Source organism: Notechis scutatus, chromosome 3 (genome assembly GCF_049901735.1).
Source record: "Notechis scutatus isolate UNSWTSFEM ecotype Mainland chromosome 3, rNotScu1.2, whole genome shotgun sequence".
NCBI classification, from domain to species: Eukaryota; Metazoa; Chordata; class Lepidosauria; order Squamata; family Elapidae; genus Notechis; species Notechis scutatus.
The window spans coordinates 120,488,007-120,498,012 of record NC_142011.1 but is presented as its reverse complement, the minus strand read 5'-3'; positions in this window follow the sequence as shown (position 1 = coordinate 120,498,012).

Genomic DNA, 10,006 nt, shown 5'->3' with positions numbered 1-10,006 from the left:
ATCACTTTTACTATTCCATTGGTAAAATGCTATCAAACCAAGTATCACAAAGGGTAACAGTTTGGTTCAGAGATGATACCATGTTCATGTTTAAGGTCAAATTGTTGGAATCAGGTAAAGCTGCAATTATAGGATGAAGATGTTAGAGGAGCATTTCTATAAATGCTTATTGGGCAAATTGATCATGTATTGATCATAACATCTGAATTTTATAACAGCTCTTCTCTAGCCATGACAATATATTCTACATTCATTATTATATATTTATGACCAGTGTCCCAAAGATGCTTTTTCCAAAAGGCACCTGGACTTTCTTGGAATTCCAAGAAAGTCCAGCTCCTTTTTGGCAAAAGCACCTTTGAGACAACCATGGTGTATGATTGAAAATCTCCATAGACTTTTATGACCAATATTACAAAAATTTGTCATCCGGGGTCAAAACTAAATCACTTGAAATCACTTTGGTAAACCTAGCAGGTTTACCAAAATAGGAGACAGGTGGAAACGGAGCCTTCCAGCCAGAAGAGAAGAGCATCTAGCCAACTGCATTACTTGGGAGGGGAACAGAGGCACAAACATAAATTTGAATTCAATATGAGTGTGGCTCACATTTAATACAAATCTATCACTGAGATTATTTTATAATGGTGTTACCACTTTTCTACAATAAACCTAGTCATCTGAATTTTTATGTCCTTTGAAATCTATTCCTAATTTTTGAGAAGACAGCTGATGCCTAAAAGAACTTTGAGCGCCAGTTTGGTGTAGTAGTTAAGGCACCAGGCTAGAAAGCTGTAGATGTGAGTTGTACTCCTGTTTTACGCATAAAGCCAGCTGGGTGACCTTGTGCAAGTCAGTTTTTTTTCAGCCCTGGATGATGACAATGGCAAAGTGTTCAGGGTTTTGCAATGTTAATTCAGCGCCAGAAAAATAAACACAGATGGCTGATGCTTCATTTAACATCTTTATAAACATAAGTAGATTTTACAAATCAGTAGTAGATTTCTCCAACTGTGATGACCCAGAGTATATCAAAAATATAACAAAATCCAAAACTTAACTAAAAGTCCTTTAATACCTTCAACTTGGCTTCACTGTTTAATTGTTCACAGTGGAGGAGTAAACTATTTTCAGAATAACATTTCAAAGGCAAGAAACACAGTTCAAATTCAAAGAGCCGATAATGAACCAAAAAACAAAAGCAAACCGCATTGAATAAAGTTCCTCAACAGACCAGGATAGATAATTGCCAACTTCAGGAAGATAACCAGGGGCAGTCCGTTGGAAGAACGCCAACCAAGATAAACCTTCTTTAGAAATAAACACTAATTTGTCTCCAGCATCTGTTAGCACGCATGTCCAACCTTTTATGCAGATCTCACACTTGCAACCCATGAAGAGGATCATGGCCCTCTCCTCCTGAGTAGACCATGTTTTACCCTGATCCTCTCCTCCCTGCATGCCCTAGGATGGATAGGGGATGGGCCTGGGTCCTCCTCTGACTGCTCAGCCAGGCTCTGCCCTTCCCCAGCCTCCTCCACCATCTCTGGAGCCACACTTCCACTCCCTGTTGGCTGTTCTTCCTCTTCCTCAGAGTCAGTCTCCACCAGGGGCATGACACCAACATGGAGCAAAAATGTCATTAATCACTGTATTCGGTCATTCGTAACGTTGGGATGTCCAAAAATTCTCAAAACAGATAATGGTCCTGCTTATGTCAGTTCTCCCTTTGCTGAGTTTTGTCATAAGTGGGCCATCACACATAAGTTTGGCTTGCCCTTCAACAGCCAAGGTCAAGCGATTGTGGAGAGATCGCACCTAACTTTGAAACAAGCCCTTGATCGGCATTTGGGGAAAAAGGCTCAGGCCCCGAACCTCCCAACGTTGCAAAATATCTTAAATGTTTGTCTGTACACTCTTAACTTTCTCAATCTTACTGGCTCTCCTCCCTCCACAGCGGCTTCTCGCCACTTCACTAAGCCAGTAGTTCCCTCTTCCCGTCCTCTTGTTTATTTCAGACAGCTTCCAGATCCTGCGTGGAAAGGTCCTGCACAGCTCATCACCTGGGGAAAAGGTTACGCTGCTGTTCAACTTCCTGATCGAGTGCTTTGGGTTCCTGCTCGCTGTGTCAGACCTTACCATGGCAAACCTGACTCTAACCCTAATCTTTCTTCTGATATCAATACTTCCTGTCTTTTCTCAATTTAGGGCATCTCCTGATGCTATTTTTGCTTTCCTTGCTGACACTGTTACCTTTATTTTTAAAGATAATCTTCTTTCTGCATGTAATTATGTTTTCCAACACAATGGTAGTTTTCTTTCTCCTACTTCTGACATAACTATTTACTATTACTATTCTCCTTGTTTAATATTTTTAATTATACATGTTACTCCACTTACTATAGGTTCTTATTCTTGCTTAGGATTTTTCACAATCACACTTATTTCAATCACACTGTTCTATTGCTCTCCACTTCTTCAGTGGCATCTACTCCACTATCTTCTGTTTTACTTACATTGCCATCTCAAGCTAATTCTGAGACAACTTTTTCTGGAGATAAACTACGCTGGCATCTTCGTTGCTGCTTTCCACCCTGTGATGTCACCAAATGCATATTGCATCATTCATCTTCCTGGGTTCCTGATCGCTACAAACCACCTGTCGTGCGAAGACGTCACCTCATCCCTGATGACATCCATCGCAAGACTACAGCTCTCATTCGAGCTCGCCATCTTGGGTATCCTGCCTTCATTGCTGACAACTCCATCTCTAAGCAGTCTGCATCTCATGCTGTTCCAAGATTTGGCTATCATCGCATTCCTCGAAGTATACAATCATCTTCTACAAATGAACATCAACCTCAAATTTATACCTGGACTATCCTTGATTTTCAAGGAAAAATTTTAAACACCACCACTAATTATACTCGATGGCCATAGTTTCCTCAGCTTTTCATGGATTTTGCTGAAATGGGGACAGGAGTAGAAAAATTTGCAGACAAAAAACTACAAGCTGATACATGGGACAAGCAAGGCTCCTGTTCTCCAGCACCTGCTGACAACTTTAGATTATATTTTTGTCCTGCTCATAGTACTGGTACTTCTCGTTCTGCCTGCGGTGGGGTAATTGACAGATATTGTAAAAAATGGAGTTGTGTATCCACAGGTCATATCTGGTGGGAAGCACCTACCAAAAATGACTATATTCATATTACCCGTGCTCAAGCACATCTTCCCTGCTCTCAATGGCCTTGTTGTGGACAGAGAATAAATCCACTCAGAATCACCTTTACTGCACAAGGAAAGACACTTGCAAGAAAACAATGGATGGTTGGGTTTACTTGGGGAGGACGTCAGTGGGATGGTCAAGGAGATGAAGGGAATATTTTTACAATTCGTCTTTCTATATCTATGTCTCATTATGATGTTGGTCCCAATCCTAATTTGAAATCAACCTTTCTACAAAAACACAATATTCAGGTGAATCCATTAGTACAGTTGGTCAATTCTTCTTACACATTGCTAGCAACTACACTTAATGATTCATCTAAAACTGATAGTTTGAAAACACTTGACAATGAAGTTAACAATACTCAAAAAACAGTTAGCTTTCTCACATCTGTAATTGAATCAAAAGACCTTGTCAAAAAACCTTTGCTGGAATGGTACTCTGACCAAGAGTCAGAGGAAGAAATAGACACTAATAACTCCTTTACTCCCAAAGAAGTTTTGTTAACTATGCCAAGTCATGATTTGGGGGATGAGGACTTTTCCTCGTATGAGTTGGTTCTGCAAGGCACCAACAAACTGAAGGGTTTGTTGCCACCTTGTGGGACTACTCGGGAGGAGAAAGGACTCTACCTAGAATCATGAGCACAAAAAAATAAAGAAAAGGAGGAATTGTGGCTATTCTGTCTCAGTATTTTTCCATAAGAGAAATCCTGCTCAGCACGTATACCTCTCAGAGCAAAGTTCACTAAACTGACAGGAAAATAACTGACAGGAAGAAGCTGAAGTTGATAAGATTAACACTGAGGTCTGTGTCAGATAAAAGATGTGTATTCGGTAAAATATGTTTATCAGCCAGAAAGTTCGTTACTTGTAGCCTGGACTCAAAGATAAAGTTTGTAACTTCTTTGTCTTTCTGTAATCTCTCACCCCCTTCTTTGATTCAGCACAATAAAGAGCACAGCGTAGAGCAAGCTGGCAGCCTGAACAATCCCATCTGTCTTAGGCTCAACTGGGACAATTCAATCTGCCCCAGGCAATGCGCTGTCTCACCTAAAGAAATCTTCGTCTTGTGTTCTTTTTCTTTTAGCTTTGCAATCACTTTTAAACTCACCCTGGATAGGGTCCTGCTTTTGCCAAACTTCGCCCTTGCGAGGGCTTCTCTGTATCTCACCCTTGCGAGGGTCCCGTTCTGAGAGGAATTCAGCAATCAACCAGAAGATCGAAACAACAGACCGGTCGCTCAACGCGACACCCTACCTAAAAACACTGTGATGAAATCTGTTGATGAGCACCTGCATCTGTGGGAGTGGGGCAGAAACGGCATGAAATGTACATCATGCCACAAATGACATCCTCACATGCTTTCACTAGATGTCACAATTCAGGTATTCATTTAAGTCCTTTGTGTAATGTCATGATGCCCACAACGTTGTCTTGATATCATTATGGCTTGCTACAGATTCCACTGTTTATGACTCAAGAACAGTATGTTCTCCAAGCAGTGGTAATGTTACATAATGCGATTATTATCCAGCTCACATTTAATTACTTTGCTTATCAAATACCATTTGCTGAGAATTTTTCTACAGTGTTCCCACAAATCACAATGCTAATAAATCAACTAAAAAAGAAAAGAGAATTACTCTAAAGGGATTTAATACTGACAATCCCATCCTTATTGTAGATTAATCATGGGATTTATTATGTGTATTTATCTGCATCCAAATTTTGTTATAGTACAGAAACCAAGATAATATTTTTTTATTCAGTCAGCATTTTGGATATCCCTTTTGTTTTAAATCAAGGGATATGCAACTTTCCCCCCTTCTGTTAAGGACCATATTCCCATAGGAATAGCATATGAGAGATTGCAGATGTATTGGATTACCCAAATATGAATGGGATTAGATACATTTTCTTTTCCAACATCCTCTTTCTCTCTCAACATTAGAGGAAACTAGTAAAGACCGTAAAATACTTTTTTAAGAGGTCTGAATTGCTTGCAAAAGCAATAAGGCTAAGGACAGCATGAAATTAACTCAAGAGCTACATGCTAATAACACGGATGCATATTTTTTACTGGAATATTTATGATACAGGTAGTCCTCGGCTTACAACTTTTTGTTTAGTGACCAACCATTGTTTAGTGACCAAGTTACAATGGCACTGAAAACAGTGACTTTTGACCAGTTTTCACACCACCATTGTAGCATCCCCATGGTCACATGATCAAAATTTGGATGTTTGGCAACTGGTTCATATTTATGATGAATGCAGTGTCCTGGGATCATGTGATCACTTTTTGCAACCTTTTGACAAGCGAAGTCAGTGGGGAACCCAGATTTATTTTATAACAGTGTTACTAACTTAACAATTTCACTGATTCACTTAACAACTGTGGCAAGAAAGGTCATAAAATGGGGGCAAAGCTCACTTGACAACTGTTTTGCTTAGGAATAGAAATTTTGGCTCAATTGTGATTGAAAATGGAGGACTACTTGTTGTAATGGAATGTTTATTTATTTATTTTTATTTATTTATTTGATTTGCCAATTGTTTACAAGATAATAAGTATAAGTGTATACATGGTTGTGAATACATGAAATGGGTACATATAAGAAAAAATAAAAGAATAAGAGAAACAATAGGACAGGGACGGTAGGCACGTTGGTGCGCTTATGCACGCCCCCTACAGACCTCTTAGGAAAGGGGTGAGGTCAATAGTAGACAGTCTAAGGTTAAAGTTTTTGGGGTTTGGGGATAATGTGTGGATAACATGGGGAAAGAAGGGAAGAGATGCTGCCTAGGAAACATCAGGCAAGAGAATTTCTTTAAAAACCCCTCTGCCTTCTAGAAGATGCCTGTGAGTTACTCCATAGTATATCAAGCTAGACCTATAAGACACAATGTTTCCTTCCTTCGAAAGAAAGATTATAAAAGTCAGGCCTTTAAAAATGGATGAATTTAGTAATTTTTATTGTTTTTTCCTTTTTTTTACTCTATTTGACTGTCAGCTCTTTTGAATGCCATATAGGTAGAAAGGAAAGATGCAAACTGAAAATCATAATAATTTGTATTTAAAAAACAATTATGTGCTAAGTGTTTGATGCTGATTTTAGTTTTTGGTAAGAAACGTTCTGTGATAATGTTATATGAACAAGATGGAAAAAATAGAGTTGTTTACTTTTTTAAAGAATTTGACATGTCTGAGTTAAATTTCACTTACTTTTTTTCTTCTTCTTCAGAAGGTATCTCAACAAGTTTGAAGAATATTCACATTCCAAGAAGATTCTAATTCCATTTGTGTTCTGAACTCTACACCAAACCCTGTCCTTTGATTCTATATCAAAGTCATACAATCGGATAGGAGGAAGGTTGTGGGTTTTTTCCCCCCCCTAGCTAATACTAAAGAAATTCATTTCTGCGCTAAATGGTATTGAATGATATGACAATGGTAGTAAAATCCAAAACCAGCAGAAAGGTTTGCTGTTGATTATTAATACAGGTAGTCCTCAATATAGGACCACAATTGAGCCCAAAATTTAGGTTGCTAACTGAGAAATTTGTTAAATGAGTTTTGCTCCATTTTGCAACTTTTCTTGCCGCATTGATTAAGTGAGTCACTGCTGTTGTTAAATTGATAACATGGCTGTAAAGTGAATCTGCTTTCCCCATTGACTTTGCTTGTCAGAAGGTTGCAAAAAGTGATCACATGACCCAGGAATACTGCCATCATCAGAAATGAGAGTTAGTAGCCAAGCATCTGAATTTTGATCATGTGTCCATGGAGATGCTGCAATGGTCCTAAGTGTGAAAAACGGTCATAAACCACTTTTTTCAGTGTCATTGTATCTTTGAATGGTCATTAAGTGAACTCTTGTAATTCAAGGACTACCTGTAGTTTGTTACTGATTTTTGATAAGAGAGTTCATGTTGTTATAAACATGAATTAGAAAGCCATATCTGATACCAAAACATAGATCTGAAGGTGGAATGTTCATTGGAATAAATATTTATATTAAATCCAGATGAAGTGGGTGGATCCAGGCAGTGATTAATATATCACTAGAGAAGGGGTTATTTCTCCATGCTTTTAAGCAAGTCCTGGTTCGCCCCCTCCTTAAAAAACCATCACTGGATCCCACCTGCCTAGACAATTTTCATTCAGTTTCCAATCTCCCGTTCTTAGGGAAGGCCATGGAAATGTGGTGGTCTGGCAGCTGCAGAGGGTCTTGGATGAAATCAGGGGTGGGATTCTACCAGTTTGCACCTATTTGGTAGAACCGGTTGTTAACATTCTAAGCAGTTCGGGGAACTGGTTGTTAGAAGAAATTACTGGCCTAATCCTGTAAGGAAGTCAGGAAGGAAACATTCTGGTGTTGCTTACAGAAACTTCCTCTCCATTAACCCCTATTACATTCTTGGCAAGACTAGACTTCCTATCTCAAGAACTTCTCTGGAGTTTTTTTCCCCTCCTTTGCTGGTACTTTGCTTGTGTGGAGTGACCATTCAAAGTTACAATGGCACTGAAAAAAAGTGACTTATGACCATTTTTCACACTTACGATTGTTGCAGCATCCCCACAGTTATGAAAGGCCAGGCGAGGAGATGCGTGCCTCGATGTGAGTGATATTGAGTTGGCCACGCCCACAACCTAAGCCACACCCACAGAACTGGTTTTAAAAATTTTGAATCCCACTCCTGGATGAAATGTATTATCTGGACCTCTTTCAGTCAGAATTTAGGCCTGGTTATGGGATGGAAATGGCATTGGTTGCACTTGCGGATGATCTCTGGTGAAAGCAAGATGAGAGTAGTGCAACCATCCTCTCAGCAGCTTTTAATACATCGATCATAGTATCCTTTTGAGCTGGCTGTGGGGTATGGGGCTGAGCAGCACAGTTCTGTGCTGGTTCATCTCCTTTCTCCATGGCAGATCCCAGCTGGTATTGACAGGGAGTGAGAGATCAAGCCTTTGGCCTCTCCTTGGTAGTGTACTGCAGGGCTCGGTACTTTCTCCACTCCTTTTCAACATCTATATGAAACTGTTGGGTGAGACCATCTGTCACCATGGGTTGAGATATATACTGTATGCTGATGACACCCGACTCTATATTTCCACTCTTGGTGACCCAAGTGATGCTGTGGCCACCCTTTTGCAGTGCCTGGAGGCTGTGAGAGCCTGGACACACTTCGACTGAATCCTGGGAAGACCTTTGGGTATGCTCTAGGACAGGGGTAGGGAAACTTGGCTCTTTTATCACTTATGAACTTCAACTCCCAGAATTCCTGAGTGAGCCATAAAAGGTTCCCCATCCCTGGCCTACTGGTTTTTCAGTTGTGGGGGAAATCAATTTTTGACTGGAATGGGACTGTTTAATATACAAATGTAGGATATATTCTTTTTGAATATATAAAGAATATGTCCTACATTTGTATATTAAACAGTCCCATTCAAGTCAAAAATTGATTTCCACCACAACTGAAACTCAGGAGGTTACACCACAAAACCTCAGGATGTTACAACATAGCCAATGACCCAGGAGATTACAGGACAACACCTAGCATGTCACAACAATATAACTCAGAAGGTCATCACACAGCCCATTACCCAGGTCATTACAACCCAGGAGATTACAGCACAAAACCCAGGATGTCAAAATAATAGAACTAAAAAGGTCATCACACAGCCCATTACCCAGGTCGTTACAACACAGGAGGCTGATAGACCCACAGCCAATACCTCAGCCACACATGTTGTTACGAAAAAGCCAGCCAATCTGCAAACATCAACTCCATCAACCAATCAAGAAATGACAACACAGCCAACCTCCCCACCAGTATTTATAGAGAGACAGCAGCTCCAATCACACTTTGCTCGCACAAGCATGAAGCCGAAAGCACCAGCCTGAAGATGGCGAGTGGGACCTCATTGAATCGTCGCCAAGATACTCTCAATCTTACACGGGAAAAGACCCGAACATGCCAAGACCTGCATATATATATGTGTGTGTGTGTGTGTTTATTATATGTTGGTCTTGAGTTAATTAATGAAGATAATAATGTATAAGGCAAAATAAAATAAGTGGTAAGCTGAAAATGGAAATAATAGGGGATAAAGAATTGGAAATGTATGGAGGAAATGACTTTGATATTGAATTAATGAATTGAAATATGAAATGAAAATTTATTTAAAGATTAGTGGAGTAGATAATAATTTGATGTGATATTAAATAAGAAAGTTGGAAATGTAAGTATGACCATGTATAAATGTTGTAATCTGGAATCACGTTGCTCATGTGAAGAGATGTGTAAAATATAAAAATACAAAACTTTTTAATTAAAAAAAAAAAAAAAGAAATAATATCACATTGATGTTTAAAGTCAAGTTGTTGGAATCAGGTAAAGCTGCAATTATAGTGATGAAGATGTTAGAGCAGCATTTCTATAAATGCTTAGAATATAAGCGTTGGGCACACTAGTAGACCATGTATTGATCATAGCACCTGAATCTGATAATAGCTCTTCTCTGTCCAAGGCAATCTATTCTGCATTATTAATGGTAGGTTTATGATCAGTGTCCCAAAGGTGCTTTTTCCAAAAGGCACCAGGATTTTCTTGGAATTCAAAGAAAACAAACAAGGAAGTCCAACTGCCTTTTGGAAAAAGCACCTTTGAGATAACTATGGTGTAGATGATTGAGAATCTCATAGATGTTTATGACAAGTATTACAAAAATTTGTTCTCCAGGGACAGAATTAAACCATCTAATAGC